The 22,139-nt window shown below is 39.6% G+C and overlaps 2 non-coding genes and 1 pseudogene across 2 annotated transcripts; 2 read left to right on the forward strand and 1 right to left on the reverse strand.

The window, feature by feature from the left end:
• LOC148846234 (uncharacterized) overlaps positions 1–20,667 on the forward strand; it is a 46,366-nt pseudogene extending 25,699 nt beyond the window's left edge.
• On the forward strand, positions 80–186 carry LOC148846235 (small nucleolar RNA R71). Its single transcript, XR_016102696.1, has one exon. It is a non-coding gene; the product is annotated as a small nucleolar RNA R71 (small nucleolar RNA).
• On the reverse strand, positions 20,388–20,492 carry LOC148846236 (small nucleolar RNA R71). The gene has a single exon (XR_016102670.1). It is a non-coding gene; the product is annotated as a small nucleolar RNA R71 (small nucleolar RNA).
• Positions 20,668–22,139: the final 1,472 nt, after the last annotated feature.

Below are 22,139 nucleotides of genomic sequence, written 5' to 3' on the forward strand. Positions count from 1 at the left end.
CCCAGCTGCTGCATCTAAGATGGTCTTGTTTGAATCGGTCAGACCATTATAAAATGTTTGCACCTGCAGCCAAATCGGAAGGCCATGGTGAGGAACCCTCCTTAGTAGCTCCTTGTAACGTTCCCAGGACTCATAGAGAGATTTCCCCTCTTGCTGGAAAAAAGTAGTGATGTCATTCCTCATTTTAGCAGTTTTAGAAGGGGGAAAATATTTAGAGAGAAAACGACTGGCCATTTCGTCCCATGTGGCTATAGATCCTGCCGGTAATGAGTTCAACCAAGCTTTGGCTTTATCCTTCAAAGAAAATGGGAATAACCTCAGCCGGATGGCATCATCACTTACCCCATTGTGTTTGAAGGTGTCACAGATTTCCAAGAAGTTAGTAATATGGGCATTCGAATCCTCATGGGCCATACCACAAAACTGAACCGTATTTTGTATCATTTGGATTATGGCCGGTTTAATTTCGAAGTTATTGGCAGCAATAGTTGGCCTGATAATGCTGGAGACAGTCCCAGTGAGGGTAGGCTTGGCATAATCCATCATAGTTCTTTGTTCAGTCATTTCTTGTGCTTCTTGTCTGACTTGCTTAGCAGCTCTCAAACGGACACGGAGAGTCCGTTCAATCTCCGGGTCGTAAAGGATCTCTTCCAGTTCAGGTCTGCTTGTCATAAACTGTTAAAGTCAAAGCAATAAAAATGCCAATATTCACAAAAGAAAATAAATAACTAATCCTATCACACTGAAAATGTAAAGTGAAGTATTGGAATACAAAACCTACATCCTATCATGAATAAATGAAGCCGATTATACTAAAAGCAGATTTAAACCAATCATCTTATTCAAGGTTCCTTTATCTACTTCCATCGATTGCAACATCTGAATTCAGACCCAATTTAGATCTGAGTTCAGATCTACAAGTCTTTGGTATTGTTAGTCTAGAGATATTAACAAATAATAATTCAGATCTGAGCTGTATATCTCATACACACTCATTGGTATACACTACAATATACATCCATTAAGGTTGGAATCAAATCTGTGATGCTTTAGGGCTGAAATCAGATCTGATCTGAAAAATAATTTAAAAGGATCTGAAAAAAAAAAATAGTCCTGAGTTAGGCTTGGGTTAAAGATTTTAAACTATACAATTGAAGCTCAAACCTGTATAGCTGATGCATATCAAACACTTGCTAAGACCTGAAAAATGGGTCTGCAATGTTTGGTATTACAAGCTATTCGGTCCATACAACTTTTGTAGAAATCTGAAATCAGGTCTGCTAACTGTTGCACTATAGCAGCCCTGCTACAGATCTGAATGCTAATAGAAATACTTGGAAAGTGCTAATTTTTCTTAAGTAACTGAGGCATAACAATTATTCAATCCAAACATACACCTCCTTAGCTAATGTAGCTCGGTTACAAGTGGGTAAAGCCAAGAATTCAGTCCACCCAGAATTCATAGAATGCTCTGTATCAGTTCAGTCCTCACATCATATCAACTGCATTTCAGATTTGAATTTCTCTCATTCCTTGCTATCCATTCACCCTTGAGGCAGGTTGGATGTATCATAGGGTGGATTGGGGTAGTGATGGCACCCAATTCACCTCAAACTTGCATCGGTTCAGATCTGAGTTCAGAGGAATTCAGATCTGAACTGAGCAGATCTGTAACAGCAGAATTCAGATCTGAACTCAAGTCTGAGTTTGGATCTGAATTCTCAATTGCCTTACCTTCAGTTATTGCTACCAAATTGTTTTTGGGGAATAGCAGAAGTGCCCTAGGGTGAATTGGGGTGGTGATGACACTCAATTCCCCTCAAAATTTCATCAGTTCAGATCTGAGTTCCTCTGAACTCAGACCTGAACTGTTGCAGATCTGCAATAGCAGAATTCAGATCTGAATTCAAATCTGAATTCTGATCCGAATTCTCAATTGCTCCTCTTGTTGTTCAAAAGATCTCCCCTTTTTTTTTCATTTGTTTTTTTTTTTCTTTTTGTAATGAAAGAAAAAAAAAATAATAAAGTCTGAAACACAAGCAACTATTTTCGGCTGAGTGCTGCAGATCTGAAATCTGCTGATCTGAGTGCCGAATGCAACTCAGATCTGCAACACTCGTGTTTATGTGAATTTTTTTTTTCTTTTTTTTTTTCTTTTTGAAGGGAACAACACCAAGATTGAATAGAAATCAAATATGCCTTTATTAAAATGAAACTGAAACCAGAAAAAGAAAGTAATCTACTTAAGAAAGAAGAAACATAACTACAATAGTACAGCAGTTGCAGTCCAAAGCTAAAATGTAAAGTTAAGCAAATTAAACCAACTAGGAATGCAATGCTGAATGATACCAGATTAAAAATGCTCAATGTTTCCTAATATTGCTTCTCTAAATCCCCGGCAACGGCGCCAAAAACTTGATGTGTGGCTCATTGTGACACTAGCAAGTGCACTAGCCGTTCAAGTAATAAAGTAGTGAGTGAAGTATCGTTCCCACGAGGATTTAGGAAACAATTACCAATACTAAATTGAGCACTTCTTATTTGATCAACAAATAAATCAAAACTCTAATGAAAGCTAAGAAATCCTAAATTAAAATCTATCTAAATCATTGGCCCAATTGCCTTCAAATCAGGTTAGAAGAGTAAGCAGTAAATGTCAATCTCAGAATTCAGCAATCTATCAATTTGGATCATTCGAATAAATCATGATTGAGCCTTGGTTTGGTGAAACCCCAAGGTCATGAACAGCCTCTCTCAAGCGCATGTTCATCCTATGCATGAGTGACGATTCTTCTATCTCTAGCAAGAATCTAATCCCCATGCATGCATTTCTTCAAACACTTCTAAGGCATCAATTCAAATCTGAATTGATCACCAACTGAATTATGCAAGTTATCTCTAACCTTGCACTCAATTCAATTCTTGAATAGTAGATCTGAATTCCTAGAGTCTCTCTCAAGCACTCTAGGAATTCCAAGCTGTAGATTAATTCGCCCAATCTGAAAATTGCAGATCTGAATTCTCTTTCAAGCAATTCAGATCTTGCAATCTCAGATCTGAGAATTCAGATCTGAGTTTTGAAGGTTAGTTGGCCGAATTACTCTACAATCACACCCTTATTCAAGAAACTTCAAGTACAATGCATGACCATTTGAATGAATAAAAAAGAATTAGATTGCTGAACTGAAATTTTACAAGCTGAAATACATCAAGGAAGAATGGAAACAAGGAGAAAAGAGAAAGAAAATATAACAAAAAAATTGAATTCAAATCAAAAGAGAATGAAACTACAAATGATTTATTACAAAAGATCTTTGAATCACAAACCCTCAATTCGAACTCACCTTCTCCTTCTATCTTGCTTGTCTTGAACTTCCTTCAGCCCTTCTTCTTCTTCTTCCTTGCGCCTAGCCTTCTTCTCTTCTCTTCTCTCAAGGTGGCCGAACCTCTAAGAGTGGGAGAGCCTTCCTCTCAAGCAATTGAACAACTTTCTCCCCTCCAAGAGGCCTCCTTATATAGTTTTTCAAAGGGGCTCTTGCCCCTTCTTGAAGCCTCTAGAATGGGGTGTATTACACCCCTCATGAACCTTCTAGAGTGCTCCCTCCTTCTCTTCAAGAAACTCCTAGAAGTTGCCGCCCCTAGCTCCCTTTGGGCTGCTATTTGGGCTACAACTTAGTTTGCTTTTGAGCTCAAATGGGCTACACTCTAGGCTGTTATTTGGGCTAAAAATGGGCTGGGCCGAAATTTCCTTCTTGCTAGGCTTCTTCCCTTGGATTTTTCAAAGAGTTTCACTTGCTCTTCTTGGGCCGAAGTGCTCTCTCTTGCTTCCACAACCGGGCTGGACTGAAATTGGTCTTTTTGAACCTTCTTTTCTTGCCTTTTTCCTTCCTTTTCTTGGATTGATTATCCCTGAACTTATTCTTAGCTTTAAGCTAAATTAAGGCAAAAATTAATAAAACTGGCATAAAAATCCATGCAAAAACCTCATAAAATATAGATAAATTGTAGGTTCATCAACCGGCAGGATCAATAGCTACGTGGGACAAAATGGCCAGCCGTTTTCTCTCTAAATATTTTCCCCCTTCTATAATGGTCTTACTGACTCAAATAAGACCATATTAGATGCTGCAGCCGGAGGATCCATAAATAATAAAACTCCTGAGGTTGCCCATGCACTTATTGAGGAAATGGCAGCCAACAACTATCAATGGCATTCGGAAAGAACTCAAATTAGGAAGCAGCAAGGCTTGCATAATGTTGACACTTATACAATACTATCTGCACAAATAGGAGCACTCAGTAAGAAAATAGATGAAATGCAGATAGCTGCCATGCATGTGCAGCCTCTTAATTGTGAATTGTGTGGGGGAGGCCACATCAGTACAGACTGCCAAGTTGGCAATCAGTTCAGACCATCTACTGAACAAGTTGACTATGTCAGCAATTCGTCAAGACAACAGGGTTACCAGAGTCACCATACTTTTCATCCAGGATGGAGGGGACATTCAAACCAGCCCTGGCCAAATCAGCATACTTCCAAGCCGTTCCACCAGACTTATCATCAGCCTGAACCAAAATCCAATTTGGAAGAACTGATGACAAAATTTATAGCAGGTGCAGAAACTAGGTTCCAAAACTAGGAAGCCTCAATCAAAAACCTGGAAAACCAAGTGGGGCAATTGGCACAATTAATCTCTTCCAGATTGCCGGGAACTCTTCCAAGCAACACTGAAGTGAATCCATGAGAGCAGGTGCAAGCTATTACCTTAAGAAGTGGAAAAGAGTTGCCTGAGGTAGAAAAGAAGAATTGGGCTGAACCCAAGGCAGAAACAAGCCTTGGGACCAGACAACAGAAGACGGAACAACCAGAAGCACAACAAGGGATGCACCAACAACCACAAGTTCCATTCCCTAACAGGCTGAAGCAACAAAAATTGGAGAAGGAATTTGGTAAGTTTCTTGAAATATTTAAAAGTTTACATATTAATATTCCTTTTGCTGATGCTTTAGCCCAGATGCCACACTATGCAAGGTTTTTGAAGTAATTATTGGCAAACAAAAGGAAACTGGGAGATGTGGCTACAGTTGCATTAAATGAGGAATGTTCTGCTATCCTTCTGAACAAGCTGCCTCAGAAACTCAAAGATCCAGGGAGTTTCACTATTCCTTGTACCATTGGCAGTTTAAAAATTGAAAAAGCTTTATGTGACCTAGGAGCTAGCATCAATTTAATGCCATATTCTATCTTCAAGAAATTGGGGTTGAATGAACCCCAACCCACTAGAGTGGCATTACAATTGGCTGATAGATCCATTAGACATCCTAGGGGGATCATAGAAGATGTGTTAGTTAAAGTTGACAAATTCATTTTTCCAGTTGATTTCATTGTGTTAGACATGCAAGAAGATGTGGAGGTCCCGCTTATCCTAGGGAGACCTTTCCTGGCTACCGGAAAAGCAATGATTGATATCCAACAAGGACAACTCAGCCTTAGGATACAAGATGAGGAGATAATTTTTAAAATGTCTAATGCTATGAAACATGCACCCTCTAGTGATGATTCTTGTTTTATGATTGATGCCATTGAATTGACAATTGATGAATGCTTCCAGGTAAGTAGAATAACTGATCCTCTTGAACTCTGCCTCCAGCAGGGAGAACTTGAAGAAGGAGAAAATGAAAAAATAAACCTCATTATAGCATACCTGAACGATAAGCCTCAATTCAAGGGAAAGGGGTTTCTTAAATTAGAGAACTTAGGCAAATTGCCTGGACCATCAGGTAAGCCATCACCCCAAGAACCCCCCACCCTTGAACTGAAGCAATTACCATCCCATTTAGAGTATGCTTTCCTTGAGGAACCATCAGATCTCTCCGTGATAATTTCCGCAGCGCTGAATCCCTTACAAAGAGAAAAATTATTAAGAGTGCTACGGGAACACAAAAATGCTATAGCTTGGAAGGTAGAAGATATCAAAGGCATTAATCCATCAATCTGCACTCACAGAATTTTGATGGAAGAGGACAGCAAGCCTTCCGTTCAACCCCAAAGGCGCCTGAACCCCAACATGAAAGAAGCAGTAAAGGCTGAAATAATTAAGTTGTTAGATGCTGGGATCATTTATCCTATTTCTGATAGTTCTTGGGTAAGCCCTGTGCAAGTTGTGCCCAAAAAAGGGGGTACGACTGTTGTTCCAAATGAGAAAAATGAACTCATCCCTACTAGAACCGTTACCGGATTGCGTGTGTGTATTGACTATAGAAAATTAAATGAAGCCACCCGGAAGGACCATTTCCCTCTCCCATTTATGGATCAAATGTTGGAGAGGCTAGCCGGGCATGAGTATTATTGTTTCTTGGATGGATATTCAAGGTATAACCAGATACCAATTGCACCAGAAGATCAAGAAAAGACCACTTTTACTTGCCCATATGGAACCTTTGCATACCGAAGGATGCCCTTTGGGTTATGCAATGCCCCAGCAACCTTTCAGTGATGTATGATGTCTATATTTTCTGATATGGTTGAAAAATTTATTGAGATCTTCATGGATGATTTTTCAGTTTTTGGCTCTTCATTTGATGCATGTTTGAATAATCTGGAACAGGTGCTTACTAGATGTAAAGAAACACATCTTGTGTTGAATTGGGAGAAATGTCATTTTATGGTGCAAGAAAGCATAGTGCTTGGACACAAGATCTCTCAAAGAGGTATAGAAGTCGACAAGGCCAAGGTGGAGGCAATTGAAAAATTGCCAACCCCAACATCTGTTCGTTCTTTGAGAAGTTTCTTAGGACATGTCGGATTCTATAGAAGGTTTATTAAAGATTTCTCAAAAGTTTCCAAGCAATTATCTACCTTTCTTCAGAAAGAAGTGCCTTTTGAATTTTCAACTAATTGCCTTCATGCTTTCAACATCTTGAAAGACAAATCGATCCATGCACCTATCATGGTAACACCAGATTGGACCCTCCTATTTGAATTAATGTGTGATGCGAGTGATTTTGCTATAGGAGCTGTTTTAGGACAAAGAATGAACAAACATTTTCAGCCAATTTACTATGCTAGCAGAACCTTGACTGGACCCCAACTCAATTACACCACCACAGAAAAGGAGCTGCTAGCAGTAATATTTGCATTTGATAAGTTTCGTTCATATCTAATATTATCCAAGGTTGTTGTCCACACAGATCACTCGGCATTAAGGCACTTGCTTACCAAGCAAAACTCAAAACCAAGACTGATCAGGTGGATCCTTTTATTGCAAGAGTTTGACATTGAGATTAGAGACCTGAAGGGTGCTGCAAACCTGGCTACTGACCATCTCTCCCGGTTGGACACGGTAAGCTCAAAAGAGGAGATAACCAGCAACATTCGAGAAGAATTTCCGGATGAGCAGTTGTACTCAATACAGAAATACTCATATCCTTGGTATGCTGATTTCGCTAATTATCTAGCTGCACAAGTCCTTCCTCCTAACCTTTCATATCAACAGAAAAAGAAATTCCTTTCTGATGTAAAATACTATCTATGGGAGGAACCCTTTTTGTATAAATTGTGTGCAGATCAGATCATAAGGAGATGTGTCCCCGAGGAGGAGATGGAGTCGGTACTCCAATTTTGCCATGATAAAGAAGCAGGAGGTCATTTTGGAGCTAGTCGCACCGCAGCCAAGGTTTTGCAATCAGGTTTTTATTGGCCCACACTTTTCAAAGATGCCCATAGGTATGTGTCCACATGTGACAAATGCCAAAGATCGGGAAACATTTCCCGACGGAATGAAATGCCCCTTTCCAATATTTTAATCTGTGAAATCTTTGATGTTTGGGGTATAGATTTCATGGGACCTTTCCCGAATTCTTTTGGGAATAAGTACATCCTCGTTGCAGTTGACTATGTATCCAAATGGGTAGAAGCCATGGCTTTACCCACAAATGGCTCAAGAAGGGTGGTACACTTCCTAAAGAAGCTATTCTCCCGATTTGGCACTCCGCGAGCTATAATTAGTGATAGGGGAACTCACTTCTGCAATAGCCAATTTGAGAGGTTAATGCAGAAATATGGAATTACACATAAATTAGCTACCCCTTATCACCCTCAAACCAGTGGCCAAGTGGAGTTGGCTAACAGGGAACTCAAAAGAATTCTGGAAAAGATCGTAGCATCCGCCAGAAAAGATTGGTCCATCAAATTAGATGATGCATTATGGGCATACAGAACTGCATTTAAGACACCCATTGGCATGTCCCCCTACAGATTGGCCTTTGGTAAAGCATGCCATTTACCAGTTGAATTGGAACACAAGGCCTATTGGGCTCTTAAATTCTTAAATTTTGACATTCAGGCCACAGGGGCTAAAAGGCGGTTGCAATTGAATGAATTGGATGAATTCAGACTTACCACCTATGAGAATGCCAAAGTTTATAAAGAAAGAATAAATAACTGGCATGATAAGAACTTGCTGAGACGAGATTTTTATGTAGGCCAACAGGTATTGTTATATAATTCCCATCTCCGCTTGTTTCCAGGTAAGCTTAGATCCAGGTGGTCTGGACCCTTTACCATTTCACAGGTTTTTCCCCATGGGGCTATAGAACTCACCCACCCAGTTCAGGGCACGTTTAAAGTAAATGCTCAGCGCCTGAAACCATATTTAATGGGTGGTACTGTACCCCCTCCATCCACTGTTTATCTTGATAACCAATAATCTTTTGTCTTGCTCATGAACAGGTTAAGGAATTTTTTTGTCATTTATCTTTTTAGAATATTAGTTAGTAAAATAAAGATCTTTTTCTCAAAATTCCAATTCTTTAAGGACTCAGTTCATCATTTTCTTTTCTTCAGTTTGCTGTAACAAGTGTGAACCCTAACACTATGAACATTGAGGACAATGTTCATCTTAAGTGTGGGGGAGTGAGCCCGAGGCTAGGGTATGGGGGCTGAAACCATGCACCCCAACACACATATGCAGGCAATGACATGACCAAAAATAAAAAAGACTGGAACCCCTCAAGTTCATTACTATTTATTTGATGATTTTTTTATTTTTAAGAAGGAATTCAATGAGTTGAGGGAGACTGATGTACTTGTTAAGTTTTTATTCCTGTGAATGACCCAATTTGATATATGCATGAGAAAAGGGGAGCTGAATATGCCTTTCAGCATGACTAGCCCTAACTTCCTTCATGTGTATGGAAGCCCTTGATTTCATTGTTAATGGTCAAGAAAGCTAAGTGCACATCTGAAGTGTTGATTCTTGAGGTTCAATAATTGCAAAGAAGGACAAAATCCCAAATTGACTCCGCTATTTTGAGCTGAATAGTAAAACTTGCAGCTCAGAACATGAGTCCTACCTCAAGTAAGTGACCAATGTGAGATGGAGCATAAGATGCAATCACACCAAAAAAAAAACAATAAAAAAAAATAAAAATAAATAAAAAAAAAGAGAGAGAAAAGTGTGTGAGATGGAGCATAAAATGCACTCACACCGAAAAAAAAAAAAAAAAGAGAAAAAAAAAGAAAAAAAGGGTGAGATGGAGCATAAGATTCACTCACCCTTAGAAATAAGTAATTGTGGTGACAACCGAGGTTCAAAGGGGCACTCTAAAGTTGAACTCTCATTGAGATTTAGTTACAGATGTTAAACTTAGTGAAATTGATTATTAACCTTGACAATTAAGGAGCTGATTTATATATGAATTAGGAGTGAAGGCTAGACTATGATGAAATTCATATTCTCCTTTCCTTGGATCTGATACATATCTTAAATGGTAATTTACAAGAATAAGAGTTGAGCACTTACAAAAGTTCCCCGACTACTCAATGCATTTCTATCTTAAAAAGTTCACCAGGTAAATGGTGAGAACAGAAGGGGGGAATGTTAAGTTTAGGGCTGATGTCTTTGCTTGAGGACAAGCAAAAGCTTAAGTGTGGGGGTATTTGATGAACCTACAATTTATCTATATTTTATGAGGTTTTTGCATGAAATTTTATGCTGGTTTAATTAGATTTTGCCCTATTTTAGCTTGATTGCAAGAAAGATTTCAGGGGGAGCCAAATCAACAAAAAGAAGGCAAAAGCAAGAAAAGAAAACCCAAAATTTATCAAGTTCAGCCCGGCCCAGCCATGAGAACAAGAGAATTTCATTCGGCCCAAGAAGAGCAAGTGAAACTCTTTGGAAAATCTAAGGGAAGAAGCCTAGCAAGAAGGAAATTTCGGCCCAACCCATTTTTAGCCCAAATAACAGCCTAGAGTGTAGCCCACTTGAGCTCAAAAGCAAGCTAAGTTGTAGCCAAAATAGCAGCCCAAAGGGAGATAGGGGCGGCAACTCCTAGATGTTTCTTGAAGAGGAGGGAGCACTCTAGAAGGTTCATGAGGGGTGTAATACACCCAATTCTAGAGACTTCAAGAAGGGGCTTTTGCCCCCTTGAAAAACTATATAAGAAGGCCTCTAGTAGGGGAGAGGTGTTCAATTGCTTGAGAGAAAGGCTCTCCCACTCTTAGAGGTTCGGCCACCTTGAGAGAAGAGAAGAGAAGAAGGCTAGGCGCAAGGAAGAAGAAGAAGAAGGGATGAAGGAAGTTCAAGACAAGCAAGCTAGAAGAAGAAGGTGAGTTCGAATTGAGGGTTTGTGATTCAAAGATCTTTTGTAATAAATCATTTGTAGTTTCATTCTCTTTTGATTTGAATTCAGTTTTTAGTTATATTTTCTTTCTTCTTTCTCCTTGTTTCCATTCTTCCTTGATGTATTTCAGTTTGTAAAATTTCAGTTCAGCAATCTAATTCTTTTTGATTCATTCAAATGATCATGGATTGTACTTGAAGTTTCTTGAATAAGGGTGTTATTGCATATCAATTTGGCCAACTAACCTTCAAAACTCAGATCTGAATTCTCAGATCTGAGATTGCAAGATCTGAATTGCTTGAAAGAGAATTCAGATCTGCAATTTTCAGATTGGGCGAATTAATCTACAGCTTGGAATTCCTAGAGTGCTTGAGAGAGACTCTAGGAATTCAGATCTACTATTCAAGAATTGAATTGAGTGCAAGGTTAGAGATAACTTGCACAATTCAGTTGGTGATCAATTCAGATTTGAAATGATGCCTTAGAAGTGTTTGAAGAAATGCATGCATGGGGATTAGATTCTTGCTAGAGATAGAAGAACCGTCACTCATGCATAGGATGAACATGCGCTTGAGAGAGGCTGTTCATGACCTTGGGGTTTCACCAAACCAAGGATCAATCATGATTTATTCGAATGATCCAAATTGATAGATTGTTGAATTCTGAGATTGACATTTACTGCTTACTCTTCTAACCTGATTTGAAGGCAATTGGGCCAATGATTTAGATAGATTTTAATTTAGGATTTTTTTTAGCTTTCATTAAAGTTTTGATTTATTTGCTGATCAGATAAGAAGTGCTCAATTTAGTACTGGTAATTGTTTCCTAAATACTCGTGGGAACGATACTTCACTCACTACTTTATTACTTGAACGGCTAGTGCACTTGCTAGTGTCACAATGAGCCACTGAATCTTTTTCAGTCTTGCAAGAAAGACTGAAAAAGATTCAGTGTTTAGTACTTCCAGAGGATTCTTGTGAAGGATCTAGTGTGTAGGACGCACCCTGCTGGTTCTGTTCCATTCACAGCTGTGTCATCTTCAGCAGGAACGGATCTTGGAGCATTCTTTGGGCGTGAACACCAACTTTGGGAGATACTGCTTCTCCGGATCAGGTATATTCCTCCCATTTATCATTTGGTACAGATCTGGTTTGATTATGGTTCAAGTAGGATCCTTGAATATTGTATTCTAAATTTAGGGAATATGATTCCCAGTTGGGAGAAGGTAGGAAATTTTTTTGAAATTCGCCCACCCATTCCGCAACCTTTATGGCGTCCATTAGATGGATCCTACCATTCTTTCAGTGGTATCAGAGCCACAGGTTCGAATCTTGAACCAAAAGAAAATCAGATCTGACCCTGCGTAGATGGATAGAAGGTGTTCTTTCAGGATTTGCGCAGATTGTTTTCTTTATTTCAAGAAACTGTTTCTTGTTAAGGGTGATTGATCTGAAAATAATTTTATTAAATCCAAAATTTATTTAGAATTGTTCTTTATTTATTTTGATTTAATGGACAGTTCGAACCTGGAGATCACAGTGCAGATTTGGCGCAGATAGTCTGCGCACACTTTTTCTTTCTATTTATTTATATTCGGTTTGTAAATAATTTTTTTTATTTTAGACTGAATGTATAGGATTTGATCAAGAATGTAATTAATAGAAATAGGATTTCTATTATTTTTCTTGATTAAAGAAGAAGGAAGAAGAAGGCGGCGCTGGAGATTTGCAGTTGAAGAAATCGCTTTTTGCGATTTGCAGTTTGTGAAACTGCAACCCTTGTGATTAACCTCTGTTTTGCAGGTGGTGCGAACAGTCCATAGTTTGAATTGTGATTGTTTGAAATCAAAATTATTAATTTCAGATCTTTCATGAATTAATTCTTGAATTGAAAATCAGTTTTGGATCCTTTCGGACTAGATTGGACCAAAACTGTTTGGACCAAATCTGGGGTTCGATAGGGACTATTTTTCAGTCAGTATTTCTCACACTTTCTGTTCCAAATCTGATGTTCAATTACAAGGATTACTTCGGCCCACCTGTAAAGCCCAGTTTTAAAGGGTTAAAACTACAAAAGGCCCATTACTGTGAGATAAGTTGTATGGGCTGAACTGCTATCTGCGATTCAGCCCATACACCTAGTAGTCATTAATTGTTAATGACTTATATTTTAAATGGGCTGTTCAATGGCCTTTACAGCAGTTAATTGATTGGATCAATTCCTCCTTTACATGTGATGTTTGGATGTTTGATGTGCTGCGACCATGGGCCATAAGTACTTGGCCCATGAAGACTCGTTAGTGGCTTTTGCACACACCATGGCTAAATGCACATCATTGCCATAGTGTCCTTCAAGGTCATTGGATGACCCCTCTTTGCTTGGTGGGCCCCATAACCCTGAAAAGGGATGCGTACGGAACCCCTAGCCGATTAAGGCCCACCAGAAATCTGACTTTATGAATGTTAGTGGGAGCCACTCTGGTTTGACCTAAATTAAAACTAGGGCGTTTTTGTTCCCTCTAGCAAATATGAATGCATGTGATAGGGAGACCCATATGATGGACTCTCTAAAGGCCTTCCGTCATTAGCACAATGATGGGTCCTTCAGTAATGAGGAAACGCACCATAAAATTGGGCTATCCATTTGCTGTTGGATCTATTAGAGCGTTTCATAAGATGATAGGGGTGTCATAGACCGTTGTGGGAGGGGCTTCACCAGAAAATGGGAACTCTCTCACGGTACCTTGGCGTAACCTGAATATGATGGGTAAGCACTCACTGGACAGAAAGGTTTACCTGAAAACGGCTCTGAACCTTGTCTGACAGAGGCCAAAGGAAAACTCATTTGATGAGTGGATATGATCCATCACAGAAAGGTGGTGAGGTTATGCAGCTGAAACAGTTGGCTTCATGCACCCCATGTGATTTCCCACATTTCCAGAGACATTTCGTGATCTCCATCACTGAGAAAGGAGGGAAATCTCAGAGATGAACAAATGGGAATGGAACATAGATTAAAATCCATATCTATGTAGGTAACATGAATCAAACTAAGGTTGTGGACTAATGATTTTGCTATTTTATCAGAAAATGGCAAACGGTCAATTTGCAAAGCTTCTGGACGATAACAAGCTAAAGGGACCAAACTACGCCGAATGGTACAGAAATCTTATGCTGGTCCTAACTTCCGAAAAGTTAGACAAGCTAGTGAAAAATCCTGCCCCGGAACATCCGGGTGATAGGGCTTCTGAGGCCCGTAGAAGGGACTACCAAGGGTGGGAGGATAAGAACTCCCTAGCCCGCTGCTTTGTCGTTGCCTCATTAGACAACTCAATACGGAGGCAGTTCGATCAGATCAAACTAGCCAAGGACATATTGGATAGTCTAAGAACAATGTATGAAGAGCAGAACCGTTCTACTCGACAGAAGGTCCTGAAATTGTTCATGACCGCGCAGATGACCAAAGGGCAGAATGTTCATGACCATTTTCTTCGGATGATGGGTTACATTAATGAACTTGAAGCTCTTGGATCCGGGCTAGATCTTGGCACACAAGTGGATGCCATCCTCAATTCTTTGCCCTCTTCCTTCAATACGTTCACAATGAACTACAATATGAATAAGCTGAATGTCAGCGTCCAGGAACTCAGCAATATGTTGCAAAGAGCCGAGGATCTACTCAAGAAGGATGAGCCTGTAGTTATGCTTGCTGAAGCTAACAAATCGGGCAAGAAAAAGAGAAAGGCAAAGAAGCCTCAGAAGAAGGCTGCCAATCCTAAGAAGCAGAAGAGGAACAAGGCATCTGATGTCTGTCACTTCTGCAAGCAGACCGGCCACTGGAAGAGGAATTGTCCTGCCTACCTGGAATCTAAGAAAGGTAACATCGAAACTTGTGTCATAGAAACTAACATGTTAGTTACTTCTGTGTCCTGGTGTGTTGACTCCGGGGCTTCAACTCATGCGTGTAACTCACTGCAAGGGTTCAAAGTTAGCAGAAGGTTGAGTGAAGGTGAAGTGACACTATTCTTGGGAACAACTGCAAGTGTTGTAGCAGTAGCAATAGGAACCGTAGAATTAGTTTTTAAAGAAGGAATACTTGTACTTAAAGATTGTCTTTATGTACAGAACTTGAGAAGAAATTTAATTTCTGTTTCAAAACTGTGTGCTGATGGATATACTGTTTATTTTAGTAATGTGATTACTGTTAAACGGAATAATAAATTCATCGCATGCGGGGAACAAGAGAACGGTCTCTATGTTCTACATCCTTCTCTGGAAACTAACTTAACCGAAACTACGTCGGTCAAAATTCCCAAGAAAAGGAATCGTGATACAGTAAGTCCCACGTGCCTCTGGCATTACCGACTTGGCCATATCGGTATTGACCGAATCACAAGGTTGGTAAAGGATGGTCCTTTGGATTTTCTAACTATAGAAAATCTTCCCACTAGTGAACCTTGCCTTCAAGGTAAGATGTCTAAGTGGCCATTTGATGGTAAGCCTGAAAGATCTGAAGGCACACTTGACCTAATACATACTGATGTATGTGGTCCCCTGAGTGTTAGGACACACAATCAACACGTGTACTTCATCACCTTTGCAGATGATTTTTCACGATATGGTTACGTGTACCTAATGAGACATAAGTCTGAATCATTTGAAAAGTTCAAAGAGTTCAGACAGGAAGTCGAGAAACAGTTAGGGAGAGAAATTAAGGCCCTTCGTTCAGATCGAGGTGGCGAATATCTCTCTGACGAATTCAGGGACTACTTAAAGGCCAATGGGATAGTGTCACAATTAGCTCCTCCTACTACACCTCAACTCAACGGTGTTTCAGAGAGGAGGAATAGGACCTTGTTAGACATGGTCCGGTCACTTCTCGTACGCTCACAATTACCCACATCCTTTTGGGGATATGCATTAGAGACTGCTATCTACGTGCTGAATCGGGTTCCAACCAAATCAGTTCCGAAAACTCCATATGATCTTTGGACCGGAAGGAAGCCAAGTGTAAGACACTTGAAGATTTGGGGTTGTCCTGCACACGTTAAAAGAACAAGTGCGGACAAGTTGGAATCTAAAACCAGTCGTTGCCTGTTTATAGGCTACCCAAAGGATTCAGTGGGTTATCTATTCTATGACCCGAGTGAGCAGAAAGTGTTCTGCAGTCGAAACGCCCAGTTCTTAGAATCCGATTACATCCTGGACACCCATCGTCAGGAAATAGTTCTTGATGAGGAGAGCTCAGGAGCAGTGGGAGATGTCCCACAAATTCCAGGTAATTACCAACCTAGAAGAACCACTCGGGTATCCAGACCACCAGTCCGATATGGTTATGACCAGGATAGTTACCTGGTGGAAACCTTGACTAGTGATGAGGATCCCGTGACTTACGCAGAAGCTATGTTAGACATAGACTCCCAGAAGTGGGTGGAGGCCATGAGGGCTGAAATGGACTCAATGGAGACCAATGGAGTCTGGACTCTAGTGGATCCGCCCCCCGGGGTAAAAGCAATTGGTTGCAAATGGATCTACAAGAGGAAGAAGGGCCCCGATAGCAGGATTGAGACCTTTAAAGCTCGCTTGGTGGCGAAAGGGTATACTCAGAAAGAAGGCATCGACTATGAGGAAACTTTTTCGCCCGTGGCCATGCTTAAATCCATTAGGATCCTGCTAGCTGTAGCAGCGTACCATGACTATGAGATTTGGCAAATGGATGTCAAAACCGCGTTCCTGAATGGAGATCTTAGTGAAGATATCTACATGCAGCAGCCGCAAGGCTTCATTGCTGCTGGTCAGGAACACATGGTATGTAAACTTAATAGATCCATATATGGACTTAAGCAGGCTTCTAGGAGTTGGAACATCCGTTTTGATTCTGCAGTCAAAACGTTTGACTTTGAGCAGAATCCGGATGAGCCCTGTGTTTACAGGAAGTCCAGTGGGGATAAGATCACCTTTTTGGTGTTGTACGTGGACGATATCCTACTCATTGGGAATGATGTAGGAATGTTGACTTCGGTCAAGGTATGGCTATCACAGCAGTTCTCCATGAAAGATCTTGAAGAAGCTTCATACATACTGGGTCTTCGACTCTATAGAGATAGATCGAAGCGGATAATTGGATTATCCCAGGCTGCTTATATTGACAAAATTGTCAAGAGGTACAGCATGGAGAACTCCAAGAAAGGAAACGTTCCTTTCAGGCACGGAGTCACTCTCTCCAAGAAGATGTCTCCCAAGACTTCTGAGGAGATTGAGAGCTTGAGAGACGTTCCCTATGCCTCAGCCGTAGGGAGCATCATGTATGCCATGCTGTGCACTAGCCCTGACATTGCTCAGGCGGTGAGTGTGGTAAGCAGATTCTAGGCAAACCCAGGGCAGGAGCATTGGACTGCTGTGAAGAACATACTCAAATACCTTCGAAGGACAAAAGAGTTTTGTCTGGTATTCGATGGTAGTTCACTACAAGTGCTAGGGTATACTGATGTCGATTTGCAGTCGGATCTAGATGATAGAAAGTCTACATCTGGGTATGTTTTCACGATAGGATCGTGTGCTGTTTGCTGGAAAAGCAGCAAACAGGGGTCCACTGCAGACTCCACAACCAAGGCCGAGTACATTGCCGCAAGTGAAGCTGCCAAGGAAGCCGTGTGGATGAAGAAGTTCATACACGAATTGGGAGCGATTCCATCCAGCACATCTCCCATCCCGTTGTTGTGTGACAACAATGGAGCGATCACCCAGGCTAAAGAGCCTCGGGCTCACTCGAAGTCGAAGCACATCGAGAGAAAGTACCATGTACTGCGGGAGATCGTTGGTAGAGGGGACGTCCTGATTCAGAAGGTAGATCTTTGCAGATCTCCTCCTGCCGCTGTCATCTGCCATTGCAAGATTAGATCTTTGCAGAAAAGAAAGTCAAGAAATCTGTTCTTGACATCAGTCTTGCAAGAAAGACTGAAAAAGATTCAGCGTTTAGTACTTCCAGAGGATTCTTGTGAAGGATCCAGTGTGTAGGATGCACCCTGCTGGTTCTGTTCCATTCACAGCTATGTCATCTTCAGTAGGAACGGATCTTGGAGCATTCTTTGGGCGTGAACACCAACTTTGGGAGATACTGCTTCTCCGGATCAGGTATATTCCTCCCATTTATCTTTTGGTACAGATCTGGTTTGATTATGGTTCAAGTAGGATCCTTGAATATTGTATTCTAAATTTAGGGAATATGATTCCCAGTTGGGAGAAGGTAGGAAATTTTTTTGATTCAAGCCCTTTTGTGGAGAAAACTCTTTGAGTCAAATTCTTGGAGGGAGAAGAGAGAGATAGGTGCAAGAGAGGAGAAGAAAGGAGATTCAAGCAACTTCAAGAGGAGAAGAAGCTGAAATCAAATTTGGGAGAAGAATCCATTGGAGGAGAACAATCTAGGTTGTCTTCTTCCTTTTATTTTGCGCCATTGCTAATTGAAATCAGCTAAGGTTTCATGTTCAACTCTCCATTAATTTTCTTTCTTGTTGTAGTTGAAGCATGATTTCTATAAATTCAGATTTGTAGTTAGCTTTCTAGGTTCATTCAAATGGATTAGATGCAATCTTGATGTTTCTTGAATAGAAATTTGATTGTAGAACAACTAGCCAAACTGTTGATTTGTAATTTCAGATCTTGATTTTGTAAAGTCTGAATTGCTTAAGAAAGAATTTAGGCAATCTTAATTCTGCTTGGCCAAATTGTTCTTGATTCTTGGAAGTTATAGATTGCTTGAGAAAGACTCTCGGATTTCGGATATGCTAATCAAGAACCGAATTGAGTGCAAGGTTAGAGATAATTTGCACAATTCGGTTGGTATTCATTCAGCTGAAATGATGCCCTAGAATTGATATATCTTAATGCATGCATGGGGATTAGATTTTTGATAGAGATATAAGAATCATCACTCATGCATAGAGTGAACATGCGCTTGAGAGAGACTATTCATTGCCTTGGGGTTTCACCAATCCAAGGCTGAATCCTAATCTACTCGAATGACATAGAGAACTAATTGTTTTATCAATTCTGTGCATATTTAACTTGTCTTCTCAGTTTGCACGCAAGGTGTTTGATTCAATTCTTTAGAGATAATTTTGTAGTTAGGATTTTAGATTTGCATTAGTTTTACAATTCGGCTAATCAGATAAGAGTAGGCTGATATATTATTAGTAGTTGCTGCATAAGTCCTCATGGGAAACGATACTCTATTCATCACTCTATTACTTGTGCGGCTAGTGCATTTGCTAGTGTAGCAATTATACATCAAGTTTTTGGTGCCATTTCTGGGGACTTATTGTAGCAATATTAGGAACTATTAGCCACTGTTAATCTAATTTCTAACTCTGTGGATTGTAGTTTAAATTTGTGTGCATTAACCTCTATTGTTGATTTAGGTAGTTTTATTTCTTATACTTGATTGTCTACTATTCTAGTTCAGTAGTGTAGCTGATTTTTAGTTCTATACATTACAGTTCAGATCTGCACACATTAACCTACATTACTGATTTAGGTAATCTCTTTTTTCTTGCCGAATGCTTCTAATTCTCTACTAGTTAAATTGATTTTTTTTTCTATATATTAGGTTCAGATTTGTAGATATAGTATTTCCCTTACTGATAGAAGTAGATTTTTTGTTTATTGTTAATTGCCTTTATCTTAGTTTGCTATTCTAGTTTCAGTAGTTACAAATTTCTTGCTCATCGCTGAAGGCATCTAGTTTAGGTTGCTATTTTTGTTTCTATAGAATGTAGCTTCTTGATGCTATAGGTTACTTTTTTGATTTGATAGAAGTGAGATCTGTGTTTTGAAGGTAGAATTCTATAGGCTGCTGTTATAGATTTCATTTCTGAGTTGATAGATTTCTGATTTAATAGAATTTTGTAGGTTTCTTTTCCTTTTAGCTGGCATTCAGCTTTTATGTTTTGTAGATTGCTGATTGTGCTTCTTGCTGATTTTCTCTATCTTAGGTTACTGTTATAATTCTGGTAGTATGCACTTTTCTTGATTTGATAGGTTAATTCTCTGATTGCAATCTTGTACATCAGATTTTAGATATGTCTACTATAGTTTTCAGCCGGCCGATTGATCTTTTTCTTGAAGCTTTTCATTTGAGATAGCATTCTGTTCTCTTTGCCTTGTAAATTGTTGTTATATTAGTGTTTAACAGTACCCTTTTCTTAGGATTGCTAATTGGTTAAATATTTACATTTCTGATTTGTGTACATTAGTCTTTTTATTGCTTTGACTTGTGCAGTTTATGACAAGCAGACCTGAACTGGAGGAAGTCCCTTACGATCTGGAGATTGAAAGAACCCTCCACATCTGCCTAAGAGCTGTTAGACAAGTTAGAGTTGAAATTGAAGAGATGGCCGAACCAAGGACTATGATGGATTATGCCAAACCAACCCTTACTGGGGGTGCTTTAAGCATTGTAAGACCAACCATAACTACTAATAATTTTGAGACCAAACCAGCCATAATTCAGATGATCCAAAACACAGTTCTATTTTGTGGCATGATTCATGAAGACCCGAATTCTCACATAGCCAATTTGTTGGAGATTTGTGACACTTTCAAAAATAATGGAGTGAGTGATGATGCTGTTTGGCTGAGGTTATTCCCATTTTCATTGAAAGACAAGGCCAAAGCTTGGATGAATTCATTACCAGCCGGATCTATAGCCACTTGAGATGAGATGTTAGCCGATTCTCCTCCAAATACTTTCCTCCATCCAAGACAGCAAAGATGAGAAATGACATCACTATTTTATTTCAACAAGATGGAGTCTTTGAATGAGTCTTGGGAGCGTTATAAGGAGATGTTAAGGAATGTCCCCCACCATGGACTTCCTATATGTTTGCAAGTGCAAATGTTTTACAATGGCCTAATCGAAGCCAACAAGACCATCCTAGATGTTGCAGTCAGGGGCTCCATCAACAATAAGACCCTTGAAGTGGCCCATGCACCTATAGAGGAGATGGTAGCCAATATTACCAATGACATTCAGAAAGAGCACAAGTGAGGAAGTAGCATGGTTTTCACAATGTGGACACATACACAACTCTATTTGCACAAATAGGTGCACTTAGCAAGAAAATTGATGGGATACAGATGGCAACCATGCATGTGCAGTCCATGACTTGTGACAAGTGTGGGGGAGGCCATATCAGCACTGAATGCCAAGTGGGCAATCAGTTTATATAGTTGATGGGTTTGTCGAAGCCCTCAAAATTAGTACTAGTCCCACAATAAAATATTTTTAGTAAAAGTAGTACTAGGTCGAATCCCACAAGGAGCAAATCAGTAATCTCTTAGCTGAATGGATAAAGTAATTGTGTGGGAAAATTTAATAACTAAAATTAAAAGAATAACAAACTAAGCAAACAAGAGAAAATCAGTCTTACCGAATTTTGGTTCAAGGGTTCAGGTTGAATCGATTGGACATCAATCCTAGGTACATTTCAGAATTCTTGCAATTCAAGCATTTAACCTTAGATTTATTAGGATAGCCATAATAAACCTTGTGTTTTCCTAATTCAGTTGACCAAACCCAGCATTCGATCAACACTTATCACTACTCAACTGGGTACATAGTGTTCCATGTTAAACAATGATAGCATTAAGATTTATGAAAACAGTTAAACCAAAATAACAATAATTGAGATAGCTGCAATTATTGAATTTTGTTCCATCAATTCCTTTAGGTTGAACCATGATAAAACATTGGTCAAAGGCTGTCATGAACAATTGACCCAAAAAGATATCAACCTAATTGCTACTTGTACCATTATTCGTGACAATTACGGATCACCGAAATCATGGATAGCAATAGGAAAATCAACATTAATTCAGTTTGTGAAACTAATTAACATCAACATCCAATAAGAATATGCACAAGAATCAATGAATACTTGAATTAGAAATCAAGAAAATAAAGTAACTATAGAACATTACAATGACATAATCAAACCTCCCTCCTTGAACCAGAAAAAGAAGCTTAACTATTCATGATCTTCGCAATCTCCATGCCTTTCTTCTCCATAGCCGAACTGCTTCCTTGATCTTCTTGGCCTCTTGATGATCTCTTGGATCATAGAATAAGTGATACTAGAGCTGGTTTGCCCCCCTCTTTATATAGCCAAAGGAGTGGGCTGTTTTCCAACTCCTTCTAAGAGATCATCTTATCTTTAGGGAGTCTTGATCTTCTTTGAACTAATCCTATCCTATCTCTTATCTAATCCTCAACCTTCTTATCCTTATAGTATTACATTCAAAGTTTAGATCTAATAAGACTCTTTCCCTCTTGGGAGATTACATTCGAATTAGGACTCTAGACTCTTGCATCCGAGTTGGGCTTCTCTGCTACTTGGGCTGCTTCCAGGTTCTTCTGCGAGTTGGGCTTCAACTATTAAATGGGCCTGGCTGCGAACTTACTCCGACTTCGGGCCCAGTTTCGTACTCGATGTAGACCGAATTGGTCAAAATCCAAAACAC

The sequence above is a fragment of the Nelumbo lutea genome, chromosome 7, assembly GCF_056320005.1.
Source record: "Nelumbo lutea isolate HS-2025 chromosome 7, American lotus-T2T, whole genome shotgun sequence".
Lineage (NCBI taxonomy): Eukaryota > Viridiplantae > Streptophyta > Magnoliopsida > Proteales > Nelumbonaceae > Nelumbo > Nelumbo lutea.